Here is a 16,985-nt window from a genome sequence, read left to right as displayed (position 1 = left end):
AACGTCCCTTTACAATGGACAGACTCAGTATTGAAGACCTTGCTTACACACAAGTGTCAAGCTGAATTCTACATTTGATTCTGCCTCCTTCATCTAATGATCAAGTGTAAAAGAGCCACAACAATCTGAAGGTATGGCTCTTGGGAAACACACCCAATTTGTTTTTACTAGATAAATTCCACAGCCAGTACCAGACCTCTGAAAAGCCCAGAAGAGAAGGCCTCTCAGATCCAAGCAATTTAAATTCAATGAATGTGATTTGGCTTGCAGTTAGTTCCCTAGGAAGTAATGAAAGAAGTAATTAAAAGACTGGACAACTGCTTTAAGTAAGACATTATGCATTAGAGTAAAAGCATTTCAGATAAACTGTTTCAGGCCATGAAAGCCAGCTCCATGTCTTTCTGTGCATCACTACAGTGACCCAGTTACAGATGGGGGAGTGAGACCTCCTTTCTGAAGGTCCCACCACAGCCTGCTTCTGCTTGAGAAGGAGGAAAGACACTTATATTAGACCATGTAGAAACATCCATGAAATGTTAGGAATTTCCTTAACTCACTCCTCTCCAACAACTTTACTCCCCCTATGTCATCCTCAAAGACCAGCCCTCAACTTTCTTCTGGTACAACAGTGGAACAAAAGAATCCCTCTTCCCTGAAAGAGGTAGATTCCTTTGAGTTAAAGATCTGAGGGATGCTGGGAGGATGCACTGAAGGTGAAAAGGGGTAAGGCAGGGAAAGTCTTGGACAATGGAATTTGATCAGCACCTTCCTTTTTAGAAAGCAAAAAATGCTGCTGGTGTCAGGAAGAGAGTAAGTCCCAGCCATTATTGTCAAGGACAGTGCTCCAATGGCAAGCAGCAGAGAAGGCAGAAAATTGTTCTCTGAAGTGGGAAAACATTTACTATTCAGTCAAGGAACTGGGCAATTTGCAACTTCCTAAAAGCCCAGGGGAAAAAAAACCCGTCACCCAATCATTAAAAATACAAAACACCCCCTTTGAATTAAATTTACCTATGTGAAGGTGAATAGCAGCAGAACAATGTCTGTGCAGGCATCAGTGCTCCACACACACACACACCAGGTAGTATTTTTAAAGATTATTAAATGGAAATGTGTAACTGCATCTCTGTAGTAGGTTTGAGCACACCCTAACTACCAACTGCATCCGTGCAATCAGCCTCCACGCTGAGATTTTTTTCCTTCAACCTTCTATTTTTACTAGGTGACAGTAAATCTCTTTTAACCTGCAAATACTGATCCTTAGTTAAGATAAAATAATCTGACCCTGGAAATGTCTCACCTTGAACACCCCAAATGAATCACATGAAGGAAAATACTTGCTGCCTTTTCCTGTGGAATGAGTGAAGGGTTAGGCATTTCTTCCTTGCTCACAAAATGCCTTAAAAAGCTTTTTTTTTCTTTGTGGCATTGATTCTACAGCTCAGCCAGTGTGAATAGGACTGCCCCTGTGTACAAGGGATGCAGAGATGAGGCAGGCTGTGCAGGGAAGAATTGCTGTTACTCTCTTTTGTGGCATTTGTGGGATATTCCTGTTGCAGGTTCCATGACTCAGACCTTTGTGGGTCAGCAGGGTCCTTTCCTGCTCCTTTGACTCGAGGCTGATGCAAGGAGATTGTGCCTTGGGAAGGAATGGCCTGCCAGCCACCACACTGTGCCTTTAATATCACAGTGAGAGGAATCAGGACTAATCAGGAAATAAATCAGGTTTTCATCATTGTGACTGAGAGACTGTTTCACCTCTGCAAATCAGTGCAACGATGCAATGAAAACACAATTAATATCTTCTAGAAATTCCCTGTGCACATCTTTCCATCAAGATTATAGGCAATAAAATTATTAATGTTCCAAAACAATTAAGTCATAATGAAAATTAGTAAACTTTCTCTATCCTTCTGCCATTATTATTGATTAATTCCATTACTGAAACTTTACTGAGAACATTTTTAAGTAGGACAAATATCAGTAAGGCATAATTCAAGTAGAGTTGATCTTGCCTTAATGACCTAGTGAAATCTTGAGATCCTTTCCAGAACAGTTTTTCTCCCAAAGCATTTTGAAAATCTGTTTTCTCAGCAGTGATTTGTATTCATTTCACATGGGTAGAGATGAGGACACTAGCTTCTTGAAATAGGGAAGTCAATCTCTAACACATTCAGATCAGGTCCATTTTTAACTTTAAGACATTGAGATATTCAAACACCTGAAAAATATCTCACTTTGACATAATGCATGCCATTTTGTTGATATTTAGCAAGAAAAAATTCCTATTTGATATATTCTGGTTCTAAAGTACTAATTGATAAGTAAGCTTAAAACATACAGTAAAATATTCCTCCTGTAGTTCAACATTTTTTTCATTCTGCTCATTTTAATTCTTTCTTCTTCCACTTTATTTAGCATTTCAATTGCAGTTCATCTTGAATGACTTAGAAGGAAATACTTTGTCAGAAGTGTAAATTATCATTTCCTTCATGTAAAGCCAATTTTCTTTTCTTAATCAAACACAAACCAAGCAAAAAGCCAGAGAAGATATCTGGGGTTTTTTTCCATATTCTTTCTGACATGATGAATTTTTGAATTTACTTTCATCAGGACTTTACATAACTTGTTGTATACAAGTTCTTTGTAATCTTTTAATCACATATAAACTAACCTTAAGTACTCTTCTAAGTATCTCTATTTGTAAACAGTAGGAAAAAAATAGCATAGAAAACAGTACAACAAAGCAAGTTATCTAGCTTCTTTTTTGTTTTTCTCTGTATGACACTTCCCTTCTGTATAGGGACTTATGCCCTTGGGTCTGGAGAGGCCAGAAGATGTTTGCAAGCATAGGAGGCAGGAACCACTGTTTGGGTTTATGTTCCAAGGACCATTTGGGTAACTGCTCTGGAGGCACACAATTCCCTCTCAGCTGTAGGTACGAGAGTTTTGGAAAACTCTGTCTTGTGCGGAGCGTGGCTGTCCTTCAGGGTCAGGTTCTCCACAGACAAGGAGCTGTGTGCATTGCCAGGCAGGACCCCAGGGACATGGGGTGGACTAAGGAACCACGAGGGGATATGAGTTTGGATCCCTCAGGGGACTTCTGATTCGCCCTATGAATGTGAACTGATGTTATCTCTCTCTCCTGCATGGAAAACTTTACCTTGCATCAAGCATATAGATATAGACAGATAAAATACATTTCACTCATTTTTTAAAGCCTAAAATCATTAACTATCATAACACATCAAGTGCATCAGGATCCATTTGACACATTCTTAAGTGAACTGAATTGCGGTGCTGCCTTTCACAATGGCCTTGCTTACAGATGGAAAGGAGAGAGAATATTCTACCTCCTTCTGTGGAGAATGCAGGATTTCATCATGGGTTACACCTGGTACCTACAGATACTTTGTGCTATTGCCAGCTTATATCTTAGGAGGAATTCAAGGCTGAATCACTGCAATTATTAACAGCCCCATTGTTTTCTTCATGGCTGCTGGACACAATTACCCCAACAGACTCTGCCAAAGATCAGGAGAGACATACCTTTTCTTTTCAGGCTTCCTCTGACCTCACCTTTCTCTTACAAGGCTATTTTGTATTGTGATGGTATGTCTAATTAAATCATTTTAAACTGGATTGCTGTTAAAAAGTATTACTAGCCTTGAATGTCTTGATTTATGATCAGATCCTTTCCCAGCTTTGGAAACTCATAAAATAAGACAAAATTTACTTGGGGTCATATGGTGTATGAAGGAGCTTTTGCACAGGGAATGACAGAGCTGCCTGGAATTTTATGAAAATGCAGATACTGAGCTATCAGCATGCCTGATTAATTAACACTTGTTTATGTTCTGTTTCTTTCAACCTTATTTCAACACCTCAGAACTGATTCCAATAAAAATCCTTTGAGAGTTCTTTTTCCTTCCACACACTTAACTCATGATTGCAAAAATCATTACCACTTTTGATTATAATCTTTAATTAGTAGGAAAATATATGTGGTGAATTATTTAGCTAGCGTTCATTTTCATCGTGATGTTTTGACAGCTTTTGCATTAATAAATCTTTCATAGACCTGAAGACCCTGGACAGCCTTAGATGCAGTTGTCTAAGGATTTCCCTTAAACACTTTTCCTTCCAAGGACCTTAAAGCACGGTGTGCTACCCAGGATTTTTCACTCCCAGGTGAGTTTCCTGATCACTAGCCTGTCTCTTCTTTATAGCTCACTTTATAGCTTAATGAATTTTTAAGAGCTTTCCTTCTCAAAATGAGAGGAGGAGATAACATCTCGGCACAGCCTGTCATGCAAGAGTGGTTGTGTGGCCTGAGGCCAAATCCATCACTTGTCTGCTGCGTGGCCTTCTGGGTTGGTTCTGGGACTGCTCAACTGGATTTCCAAGGAGGAAGACTTTGATTTTAGCTTATTCCTTAGGATGTTCTCAAAGGACCCTTTACCTGCCTCTCAGAAGCGCCTCAGGGCTTCTGTGCTTGATCTGGCTTCCCATTTCTGTTAAATCCACATTTTTGGTGGGTGAGAACATTGGTTCAGATTCTCAGAAGGGCCTCAACATCTCTGCCGAGGCTTTTAGGGCTGTAGGCAACAGAAGTTAAGGATGTTCTATGGTTTGATCCATTTATATAGAGCAAAGTCTGTAACCTGCAAAGAGCTTCAGATTGGAGGATATCTGGTTTCCTGCACAAAACCACCCTAGACCCAGTGGGGGTCCCTGCCAAGTTGTTATGTAAGAAAAAAGCCTTTTAGACTGGGCCTAGACTTGTTCTTTAAGGCATAACACTGTCCCTGCTAGTTCAGCTCTAGGCTTGCTATCCCAGCCAGCATGAAATGCTGAGTACAGCAGCCAGTGAACTGCAGCTTTGTGTTCTCAAGTTCTCTGACAACATTTGAGTCTATCAACACCTTGGGCTGTAGATAGGATGCTGAGTTTAAGGTTTAGCCTGATTATTGGCTTGATGTGTTTTTCTGTTCAATCTGATGAAATGTCTTGTGTCTATAATTGCAAGCATTGCGGGCAGTTATTTCTAAAAGTGAATGTAATTTATTAACTTTAATGAGCAAATAAGCACCCAACCACCACAGAAAGAGATGCTCCCCAAATCTTTAAATAATAATAAATAATACAGCCTCAAAGGGCATCTCAGACTGGAGTAAGTGCCCCATGTGCCATTATGCCCATACAATAAACAATTTAAAGCTATTTTAAATGCTTCCTGTCATCACTATGGAGGAGAAATAATTTTGCATGGTTCATTTGCTGCAGTACTTAGTTTTCTTTGCTGCTTCTGGAAGGAGAGATTTTTATCAGAAAAATTACTACAGCAAGATTGTGTTATTACATATTTAGTTTCCATTAGGAAATTCTCGGTCCAAATCAAACTAGAATCAATGCAGCAGAGGAGTGCTTGCAATGGAATAGCACAATTTGTTCAGAGCAGGGTGGTGCTGACCATCCATCTGGAAACTGGTGAATTTCAAAATAGGTATGAATTATGCAACAGTATATTACTGATAAAGAACTCTGTTTGTGAACTTGTTCTGAACAAACCCCAGAACTTTGACAGATAACCTGAGACCAAATCATAAAGTTTGATTAAAAAAAACCCCAAAATTAGGAATGAGAAATAGGGATTTCCTCTAGTAAGTTTCCTTTGCACATTTTCTGATTTACCCTTAACCAAATATCCAAACCCGTCAATAAAAAACCTTCACAAACAACTTTTTACAAAAAAAATAAGCTAAAGTGAAATTCAGACATTCGGCTTCCAGGAGTGTCCACTCAGGATTTTATTACAGCTCAAAAACTTCACTTTAAATATTTATTCAAATTGATTCTCCTGGTTGTCCCTACATTTCAATGTCCTCTACTGAATGCAGAAGTATGAGCGTTGCCAGAAGAACTAAGAAGTGGATAGAGATTCTTAGAGTGTTATGGTATTAATTTAAGCAGTGTAAGTCTTTCGTGTACAATTTGAGTAACATTTAATATTCCTAGAGCCAAACCACTTTTTGAGGCATCCTGAATACAAGATGCTGCATCTCAAGGACTTATCACCAGACTTGCATCCTGACAAATTAATCTTTTCAATTCCTTTTTCAGCTTGTCAACTTTTTATGCTGGTCTTTTCACTAAATGAGTTGTTTATACTCATCACCCTTCATTTAACTTTAATAAGATGTTTAAACTGTGATATTACCTCTTTTTTTTTTAAGGGACTTGCAAGTCTGGCATCTCTGTAGGGATAGAAAAGATTAAAATGGTATTCCTGACAGCAGAAATGATTAATACAAGGCTCTTGAGAGGGCACTTTTGTGTTCACAGTGTTGGTATCATTTTATTTGCTGAGATGACTCAACACAGCATCAGAACTGCAGAAACTGTGAACAGCCTGTTACCAAATTTCTAGTGTCTGTTGCACTGTGTGAGCCCACAGAGCTCTGGGAAGTGAAGGAAATACCTGGTCAGAGCAAAGATTTGATGGGCAAATGCAGTACTTTGTTTTGAATAAGTAGAAAATAAGTGAGCATAACAAAGAAACATCTGCAAACCTGAATCTGCCTCCTAAGCAGCAGTTAAGCATTTTGCCTGGTGAGAAGAGCAGAAGGGAATCAGTTAACATGGCATCAACCCTGAGCAACATGGGAGCAAGAGGACCTTGAGAGGAGATGAAAGAGAGCAAAGAGGTAAGAAGAGCTTTTTGTGGGTTGTGTGACTGGGCTTCATTTATTCCATGTGTAAGAGATGTGAGAGGGAGAATTAGCATTCCTGAGTACACTTCCGAAGAGCATTTCTGCTTCTGCTCCAAATATGACCCTGACTACCTGCCCAATAATCCAGACTGGCATGTCATCACCATGCAGTGCCTCCCCAGCTTGCAGGGAAAATGAGATTCTTACAGCACTGCCTCCCTGTTTCCCTCCCCTCCTGTCCATCACACTCCACAACAGGGCCCAGTGCTGCCCCTTGGTGTGAGCCCTTTGGCTGTGGTCCTCTTCTGGGCCTCTCCAAGGGAGCTTTTTGGTGCTCCAACAGGGAAGGTGATCATCCCATGCAGCTGGGCTTGGGAGGAGTGAGAGACAGAGTCACAGTCAATCCCAGCTATTTACAGCCACCTTGTCCCTGCTCTGTGCTCCAGGATAACAGGGAAAGCCCCTCACTCTTCTGCTTGAGCTGGTGCATTTGCTCCCTGCTGCTGTTCCACCTGTCACACTCCTGTGGCTGAGGGAGGACTCTCCCACTGCCTGTGGTATGAAACCCTTGGCTGCTGCGTACAGCAGAAGAGGAGTTGGTGAACAGGAGGGAAAGAAGTCAAGTTTAATGTCAAGTCTATGAAAAGCAGAGCAGGAAAAATGAGATTGGGGGATGGGGATAAGGAGTGATCTCCTGGGTCATGGAGTACACTACTGTCACGGGCAAACGAAGTAAAAATCTATTAATTAAACAGGAAGTAACTAAAACCAAGTTAATGGAAGATTAACTGATTGACAATTAGTTACATATACATAACCTATACTGTTATAATTAGATTAATTGATAAATTAGAAGTAACATCTATTTATTAAAATGTAGTAAATTTTTAAGTCTTTAATGAGTTTGCTGTCATTAATTTTTTTTTTGCCTGATAACTGCAAATCTTCCTAAATTTTAGCTTTAAGTAGTTACTGACCACATTTAGGCAGTTAGTTCTCATCTCCCTTTAGAGAGGAGTGTGTGCTTTGGGTGGATAGGATGGCACTGTCAGCTGTGCCTTGTGCATCCCAAGTGCAAAGGTGTAAGAGGTTACCAAGAGAGGTTTGCCTGCCCCTCCTCTTCCAGGGTGCTTGAATTAGCAGCCAGAGTGAAGTCAGCAGCTCAGCACTGGGAGGGCTGGGCTGCTGACCTTTTATCTTTTGTCAGGGCATTGAGTACCTGTTTCTTTTAGGGACAAACTAACCCTTGACTCTTTAAATTGATGCATTATATTAGTATGACAAGGTGCAAAGATGTTTTGTACTCTGTTGTGGGGGAGACTCCAACTGCCAGCTCTACAACTTGACTTTCCTAGTTCCTTGTGTGACAAGAAGCTAGGAAAGCAGCAGCAGCTGCTGGTCTCCTTTAGAGGTGGAAATCCACAAAAGAGCCAGGAGGTAGTTGTGATTGTGGCTGATATCTCAGTAGGCATTTCCTGTCCATGAATGACTGCCCTAAAACACTTTGCAGCATTTGACCTCTCATCCTGTGAGTAGCAAGCTCTTATTTATTAAGCTGACATGTAGGGCTCTAAGCCTGTCCACTGGCATTTCCAAGATATTTAATAGTGACAGTAATTATTATAATCCTTCCATTCAGTAGCAGGCTTGAAGCCTACTCTTTCCATTGACATAGTTGATCTAAGTGCAGAATAAGTCACATGTTGACAGCTGGACTGAAGAACCACCCACAGATCTTGCTTAATAGGAGTCTGAGTAAGTCCACCTACTGCTGGTACATTTAGTCCTTCTACAGGAGGCAGGTGTATAATCTCAGAAATTTTCCAGTTCAGCCCTTACAGATATGAATCATTAATGTTTTGTGCAAAGAAATAATGTCCTTTTTATCCATGGGGGAAAAAGACCACAGACATGGAAAAAAGGGTGAAGACAACTGGGAGACAGTTCACAAGTAGAAAGCAGCCAAAGCTGACTGCTGGTTTTCACTATGGGAAATAACACAGAAGCCTCTCCCAATACTCTGAGGTATTTTTTTTCATGTCTAACCTGGAACATTCCTGCTGTCTACAAGACAGGGTCAGAGGGATCAGGCTCTGAATCAGCAGAAATAATTGGACACTGTTACTGCTGGTGGTTCTGGGAGGGTCTTGCTCTAGTTTTGCTTGAGTGAAAAAGTGAACTTGGAGTTTGTACGTCCCTTATTGTGTTTCTTTGTCCGCTGCCTTCCTATCACACCCAGGCAGGGGATGGCCCGGACTTTGCCTTCTACATGGTGAAATAACATGGCACCAGGGGCAGAAAGAGAGGGTTGGAATTGAGAATCATCCTTACTGAGTAGTGCTGAACACAAAAAGGCCCACTGGCTTGTTTTCAGAAAAGAAGAGGCTTCTAGGACAAAGCCCAAAAAAGTCATCAGCTCAGAACCCTGTTTATTCCCATAGCCCTGAGACAGTGCTGAAAATGGCTAAGTAAATAATAGCCTGATAAAAAAAAGAGAAGCTACCTTTTTCTCCTCATTTGCATTTTTGCTCATTGTCTTTCTGAACCTTTTCCAAAACTGGAGTATTTTGTAAAGGTAGAGAGACTAAAACCTCAGCGAGTCAATCAGTTGTGATGGGGAGAGTCCCAGAACAGCCATCCCAAACTTCATCTTTGAATGTGAACTTTGATCCAAAAGCCATTAGCTTTTTGATGGTACTGGAACATCACCTGAATTGTGTGACCTTTGAGAACTAGGTTCTTTTGCCTGTGCAAACTGGCATTTTCTGATCTGTGTGCAGCAGCCCTCTGCTGCTATAAACTGGCTGCATGTGTGACTCAAGACCATTTCTCCTTTACAACAGTTCTCTCTCTTGGTATTTTGTTCTTACTTCAAAAAAGAACATTCAAGAAAAGAAAGAAAGAAAAGGGCATTTCAGTTTTGATTAGTGTGATTTACTAGAGAGATGACAGGCTGTGGGGCTTCTGGCTGGTCCCCACAAGGTGTGCATAATGCAGTTAGTCACAGGGCAACATAAATAGACAGATCTGAACTGTAAGCACTCACATGACCAGAAAACGTGCAGCAGCCTCCTCTGGAAAAATGGCATTTTTCCTAGCATTTACAGCACTCCTGGCAAGATGGTTCCTGCTTTTGCCCAGAGCTCTCAATTATGGAGCCACGAGCTTCTCTTGGCATTAACCAAGAGCTGAGTAAGCCATACATTTTCACGGGATTGTAGACTTCTTAAGGAGGTAGACAGCATTCTAGTTCCTTATCTATTTTTGTTGGAGTGAATATCCTTGTCCTGAAAAAACTAACCCAAAAAATCTCTTGTTATTTTTTAAAGCCAAAATTAAAACCCTCCTGGGAAAAACACTTGACTCTGGGGATGAGGAATGGGTTGTTTTGTTTCCTCAGTTAGGCCAACTGTTTTGGAATATTCATTCAATGCCTCTGCTCTTTGTCAAACAAGTGGGAGAATATTAACTCCAGCCCTGAGCCATTTTGGGGTCTGGCATGGGACTGCTGGGAAATATCTAAGGAGAACCAATGGCAGCTGATTGAATGCAGGGTCACATTATAAACACTGTGTTGGGGAAAAATCTCCACCAAGTAAGATTTCTTCACCAAAAGCATCACTGTGTTTGGAAAAGTAAAAAAAAAAAAAAAAAAAAAAAAAAAAAAAAAAAAAAAAAAAAAAAAGAAGCGAGAATTATGCTTTGTAATTTGATAAAAAGAAAATATGAACCTTTAGAAAAGACTAACAAAAATGAGCTAGTAGAAACATCAGGCAGAGCAGACCTAGGTAGATTTGACTGCTATTGTCATGTGGTTACATCCCTCCACGGACTTTGCAAATAAGGCAGTTTTTATTCAGTGCCTTGAAGCCCTTAGATTGAAGATGTGCCATTCCAAAGAAGAGCAGATGGAGGTTGAAATGAAAAAAAAAAAAAGAAAAACTCAATTTTTAGAAAAAGCCACTGTACTAACAGATGGTTATGTACCTGAAGAAATGACCAACTTGCTATTCTATTGTTGAAGGCCTACTCCAAGAACCTGAACTTACAGGAGTAGTTTCCTTTTCAAAGATACAAATTTCCCTTAATCACAAGATTCTACAATATCAAACTTTTCTCCTTTTACTAGCTTCAGCGCAAATAAAGTCAAACCTGTTTTATCAGCAGCACCTCTGAGAACAACAGATTATAGAGTCTCTTTACATTAAATTCTTAGGATTTTGAGTAGGAAACATTTTAATGTGTTGCTTCCTGACATATCTTCTAACCATTTTGTTCCCAGCAAAACACATGAATTCTGTGCCATGTTTCATTGGCAAATTAATGAGACATGAAAAACCAGCATCAGCATATAATAAAAAAATGCAAAAGCATTGAACACTTAATTACAGCTCGAGTTGTTCCAAAAGGCTCAGTAGCTGAAAGGTTGAAGAGGTACAGTTTTAGGACTGGCTGTCTAAATCACACATAATTTTCTGAGATCTGTTGCTATCAGTGATGATGAAATCAGAGGATGAAATGAACAATCCCCTGTTGGCACTGATGTACAGGAGAGGTCTGATTCAGGGCAGACACCAAGGTTTTGCCTGGCAGGTGCAGTTCATGGTCACATGCCTTGAGGTGCAGCATGAGTGAGTGTGTTTGGTCTCTTCCTTCAGATAACAAGTAACAGAACTAGAGAAAACTATCTCAAGTTTCAACAGGGGGGACTTAGATTGGATACTGAGAAAAATTTATTCTGTGAAAGAGTAGTTGGACATAGGAACAGGCAAAATGATGGAAGCACAATTCCTGGAAGTGTTCAAATGATGTGTGGATGTGGCCCTTGGAGAGACGTGGCTTAATGGTAACATGGTGGTGCTATGTTAGACTCAATGATCTTAGAGGTCTTTTCCAACCTTAATAATTCTATGATTCTATGAAACAGTAAGTTCTACCTCAGATGTGCCTCAAAGCATGTGTTAGGTGGTAGGGATTGCTTCCACACATGAGAGGCAAGATGCTGTGCAGGACCTGCTCCAGGGTTGATGACGGGTTTTTCGGTGGGTGTTGTTTTCTCATGTGGACTGAGAAGATCAAATCCCACCACACTTCAGACTTAAATGCGTGACTGAGCCTGTAGTTTGGTGAGTTACTGTCTTCAGCAGTTCTGAGATAGGAAATTTCCACAGCAAATATGAAGTGAAATATATTAGTTTAACCCTCTTTGCTCAATACTGTGACTTACTCCTTACTTGTAAAGTCCTTGGAAAGGTAGAATGGTTATTATACCTCAAATTTTAAGGCAGTAATTTATTAACTGATAAACCTCAATGCTGGATCTCACAGAGGCACCTGGAAGAATTTTCTAGGATCATACTGTACCCCAGGGAATCATTGCTGGCATTTTCTGCAGTTTGCAATGGCTGCAAAATCATTGCTGGCATTTTCTGCATTTTGCAATGGCTGCAAAATTTCTTCCAGGGTCCCAGGGGAAGGAGTTCATTGAGGAAACTCAGAGGAAAGGAGTCTTTGCTTTCACCATAAACAATCTGAGAGCAAAGAAGGGCATGCCACTCCTTTGGATACAGAAGGGGAATGGGAACTCTGCTGGACTTTTGTTAAGAGATTTTTAGGAAAAGGATGGAGGGTGAATAAGACCATCTCTCACTGTAGCAGTGCACATAGGAGCAGTGTGCTCCCATCACTGGGGGAAGCTGTTGTCAGTTTGGGAAGGGGAATGTGTGTCAGGAACTTGCTGCTGGCTTCACATGGAGTAGAAATGTGAGACAGGGAAGTTGCAGCATGTCTTTCTGCTTGGATGAGAGAAACCAAATAGAAGTGCTGGAGTGTGTGCATTCCCATGCTGAGAAAATCTGGGAGCTGTTAGGGGCAGTGACAAACTGTTCAGTGTACCCTCTTCCCACAGGATGTTTCTATTTTGGCTGAGGTAGTTTTTGGATGTGCAGGGCCAGCTATGGCCATCTCTCTTAGGCCCAGCAACAGCATGAATTGTAAATTGGGTTTTCTGGGACAACACACCTCTGCTCTGCTCTGTGTCAGGAATGGATAAAAATCTGTCTCTTGGCTCCACACATGTGACAGCCCTCAAGGAAGGAAAGGTAAGTAGGGGCTGTCAAAGAAGCCTTTATTCTCTAGTCCTTTGCCTTTTTGCCCTGTGAGCATTTTTTACTGCATTCCCTCCATTACCTCAGAAGCTTTCAACTCTTGAAAACAATTTAGTCATTTTTCTAACTTTAAGAAATTTGGGCTTGATTGCCTTATTTTATGGCTTCCTTGTAGGTTCCTAAATTCCCTCCCTGCAAAAAACAGTGAAGTTCATTTCTGAGCCTGTAAAGAAGTGTTGGAGAGTATTTTTATATAAGGCAGATTAATGGTTTTAGAAGACGATGCATTTATCATAAGACAGCATTTTGGCAGCACAGTGAGCTTCAGTGAGCAGTTGTTTTCAATCTTGTCACGCGTTTTCGAAGAGCTAACCTGAATTTCCTCTTGAATTTGGAGTTTTAAAAAATCATGACTCAATCCCATTAAAAAATAAAAAAAAAGACAAAAAGCAAAACCATCCAACATCTTAGAAATATGTATTTTGATAGAGAATAAAAGATTTTTAAAATTCCTTCTCTGCATTTGTCTGTGTCCTCCTAAATTGCAGTTTCTCTTGGTGAAGCTAAACTAATCACGTAGAGAGATTTATGCATTATAAATGAACACACTGAAATTTAAGTCAAATAGAAACCATTGAAGTTAGAAGACAAATCTTAATGTAGTATTTTTTGGGGGGTCATATAATGGAGTTTCTATTTTAAATAGTTCAAATTTGATGTCAACACTTGGTAAGAATTACAATAGGAATTGGAAACAGCATTTCATCCTGTGTAAGCTACAAGCAGAGAAATTGTTTGAACGATAAAAAAAAAATCCAGCACCAAATAGCTGTAAATTATTTATCACTGTCATTCTATTTCAGATCAGAAGTCTAATAAAACCCCCCAGAGTGGTTGCCTGCAATGTGTCCCTTGTGAGCTCATAGGGATGGCAAAGGGCCTCTTCACTAGAGCAGGAGAAGAGCAGGAATTCTTTCCCTTAATGACTGTAGTTCTGTGAATTGCAGTATGTGAACTCAGCTGGACCTTGAATGACAGACTTTCCTAAAAATGGCTTTTTGGTATTGTGGCAAATTCAGACAATTCAAGGTTGTTCTCTTTGGTACGTTCCTTTTTTGTTGTTTTTTTTTTTGTTAATCTCTAGATGAAGACTAAGAGTAGTCCATTATACTTCTCTTCACGGTGCTCAGTGGAACATATTTGAAAGAGTGGTAAAAACCTGAGAGCAGAAAGACCAAGTTTGGACCAGAAAACAGTTCTTTGGGGGACAATTAAAACCTAAAACATGGGGGTATGATTCTTTAGGAAAAAAAAAAAGTGTGTAAAGCAGTCCAGGAGGTCTGTGAGAGAAAACATCAATTTCAGCAACAAGCTCTGGTGCTGTGCTAATGATCACGTACACCAGAAAGGAGATGTGTTTCATGATGAGCTTCCAGGTATTTTGCTTCTATAATGCAACATCCTGAAAGATGATCAGGCTAGAATAGAGGAAGAGTGAGAGGAGACAGAATGACAGTGTTTGCATTCTGGTTTTCCCTCCCTCTCGTTCAGTGTGTTTTGCCTGCCTGGATCAAGTACCTCTAAAGTGTAGGTGCTCTTTGCTGTGGTGTTCCCTGGCACCCAGCAGAGGTTGGCACAGAAGTCTCTTGCACAGCTGGGACAGTAGGTTTTACCCTACTGAAGTCAGAGCCTTTTCCATTAAGAGTGTTCCTCTGGATGCTGGGAGCCTTGGGGATTAGAAACATGAGTATTATCAGTTTAAGTAAGACTGTGGTTGTCTGTGAGGGAGGAGACACCATGGCAGTGTCCTTGGACTGTGAAAGCTCCTTCTAAATGCCACCACCAGGGCCAAGGGCTGAGGCAGGGACGATGTGGCAGACTCCCTGGGGATTCCTCCGTGCAGCTGAAAGAGAAAAGCTTTCTGTTTCAGCTTCCACAACAGTCTTTGACAGATGGGGAGGTAAAAAAGGCTGCCCCCCTTTCACATGTGAAAAGTCTGCAGTGATCTGGAGAATGTCAGGAGGCTCCTCCTGGAGAGCACAAGGGACAGAGAATCTTTCTCATCCCACTCTCTTCAAGGTGCCTTCAGCAAGAGCTGAAGGGTTTCTTTTCTCCCCCACTGTTGTCAATAATTCCTTCCCTTCCTCCTTACCCTGAGGTTAGAGCTGCTGGAGCAGCAGGATCAATCTTTCTCCCCAAAGCATCCAGAACTGGACCATAACCATGCAAACTTGCAAGATGCTGACACATTACAGAGTACCTTGCCCAAGGGAAATTTTGTTCTTTATTCCCTTTCAGCCAAACTAGATTTTTATCCTAAAATACATGCTTACATCTCTTCTAAAATCCCTTTAAAAGAAATTGGACACTTGCAGGCATGCTTTAGCTGTGAAAGTAGGTGGCTGCATTTTGTTTAACAGATGTGTATTTCCTTGTCTATAGGCTGTGGATTTGCTGCAGGGAGTCTGAAAAACTGTGGTCACATAGCAACTGTATATTAACTAAAGCTTTTGAGAGTTGCTGAGATTAAAGTTTCAACAGTGTTCAGTGTGCTGGTCAATGTGCTGATCTGCACGTGTCCAGCTTTGTTTTGTACTACCTGTCAAATGAGGAACCAGGGTTTTGCAATAATTATGACTGTTATTCAGGGAATTGCTTAGAAATTAAAGGTCATCTAGAAAAACAAAAAAAAAAATAAAATTCCAGCCTCAAAAAGAGAAGACAGTGATGAAAACATCTAGTACTAGGAAGCTGAAACTGAAAAAGCCCCAAAGCTAAACTTTAATATTCTCCATGGAAACTAGACACAGGGGTTACAAGTATTTGGTGACTTTACTGGATTTTACTGACTGTTCCCTGCGCTGAAAACAAATGGAAATCACTTGGGGAGCAAGTAACCATTGAAGGCTCCATTCCTTTCATTCCCTTTCTTTTAACTTCTCTTTTAAACCCTGATACTTGCTTTGCAGAGTTTATTATTAGCAGCTGTACCCCAGACTAGAGATAATGTTGCAAGAGGACAACTACAGATACTTTTTTCTTTAAATAAAATAATGTCTCTTTCTTGGCTCTGAGTGTCTTCAGTAACTTCATTGTGGTATGGCAGGGTGTGGGAGTGAAATAGAACCAGATCTTTGAAAAATCACCTTGAAAAACCCATTTTACTTCCAGGCTTGGACAGTATTCATCTCTGGCCTCTCCAGAATCCCTCAAAGTTCTGTTGTCAGTTTACAGAAGAGAAAATCATTAATACAGGTGTTTGCAATATCTACTGTGGAAGGTTGGCATTCAATTAAAAGGGGTAAACCAACCCATTTTCATTTAATACCAGATATACAGAAGCAGCACAGCTGTGTGTTATTTTCCTAGGGCTTTGCCAGACTTGGTAACTCCCAGCCATAATAATCCTAATAATAAAGTTTGCTGCTGAGTCAGCCCCGTTTCCCAGTGAGACAGTAGTGGAGGAGTGCAGAGCAGATGCTGCAGTGCTCCAGGGTGTGTTTGTCAGCAGCCAGGAGAGAATCAGAGCAGATGCTCCTCTGCACTGAGCAGCCCTGGGGAGGAGGGGAAGACTCAAACCAGAGCTGCTCTGCACTGGTCAAATGGCTTGAGAACAGTGCTGCTGTCTGGCCCATGTAGCCAAGTGTCTTTTTGCAAAACTCAGAGGGAGAAGAGGGGCAGAGTAGATCTCATCTTCTTTATCTTCTTGTGGTGCAATTATCTGAAATTTCTATACACAGATTCAGAAATGTTCCTGTTCCACTATTTTTAGGATTGTTTAAGCATCTTTTAGAAACCAGTAAATCCAGGATAATATTGAGATGGTTAGAATGCCTCACCTTATTTCATTTAATATGCTAGGTGGAATAGTCTCTGTTAAGTTTCTGTGAGTTATTAACTCTCTTTTCCTAACTAGAAAAGAAATGTAGGGCTTCTTTTTTTATTTACAACTTTCTGACAGATATTAAAACATGATAAAATGAAAATGGCTTCACGCTGGAATGCACTGGGACATTTCTCCTGAGAATGAAATTGAGCAATGCAAAATTAATATTGATTTTATCACTGTTGCCTACTCTAAGGAAAAAAGTCCTTGCAGATTTGAAAGAATGTTCTTTTTGTGTGGCAGTCTTTTGGGAGTTGTGCTGCCTGTGTTTAAAGTCTC

At 40.5% G+C, this 16,985-nt stretch overlaps 1 long non-coding RNA gene across 15 annotated transcripts in view; it reads left to right on the top strand.

Moving 5' to 3' along the window:
- The window catches only part of LOC143694762 (uncharacterized), a 97,122-nt gene that overhangs the window by 8,055 nt on the left and 72,082 nt on the right, over window positions 1-16,985 (top strand). For 9 of the 15 annotated variants that reach the window (XR_013183439.1, XR_013183436.1, XR_013183441.1 and 6 more), the window contains exon 1: window positions 6,157-6,707. This is a non-coding gene — a long non-coding RNA (uncharacterized LOC143694762). Of the gene's footprint in view, window positions 1-4,079; window positions 4,192-6,156; window positions 6,708-16,985 lie in introns of those variants that run through there. The other 6 variants (XR_013183433.1, XR_013183434.1, XR_013183427.1 and 3 more) reach the window with 4 other exon arrangements.

Source organism: Agelaius phoeniceus, chromosome 9 (genome assembly GCF_051311805.1).
Source record: "Agelaius phoeniceus isolate bAgePho1 chromosome 9, bAgePho1.hap1, whole genome shotgun sequence".
NCBI classification, from domain to species: Eukaryota; Metazoa; Chordata; class Aves; order Passeriformes; family Icteridae; genus Agelaius; species Agelaius phoeniceus.
The sequence above is the reverse complement of the archived record's forward strand: the minus strand, read 5'-3'. Positions and strand labels throughout refer to the sequence as shown.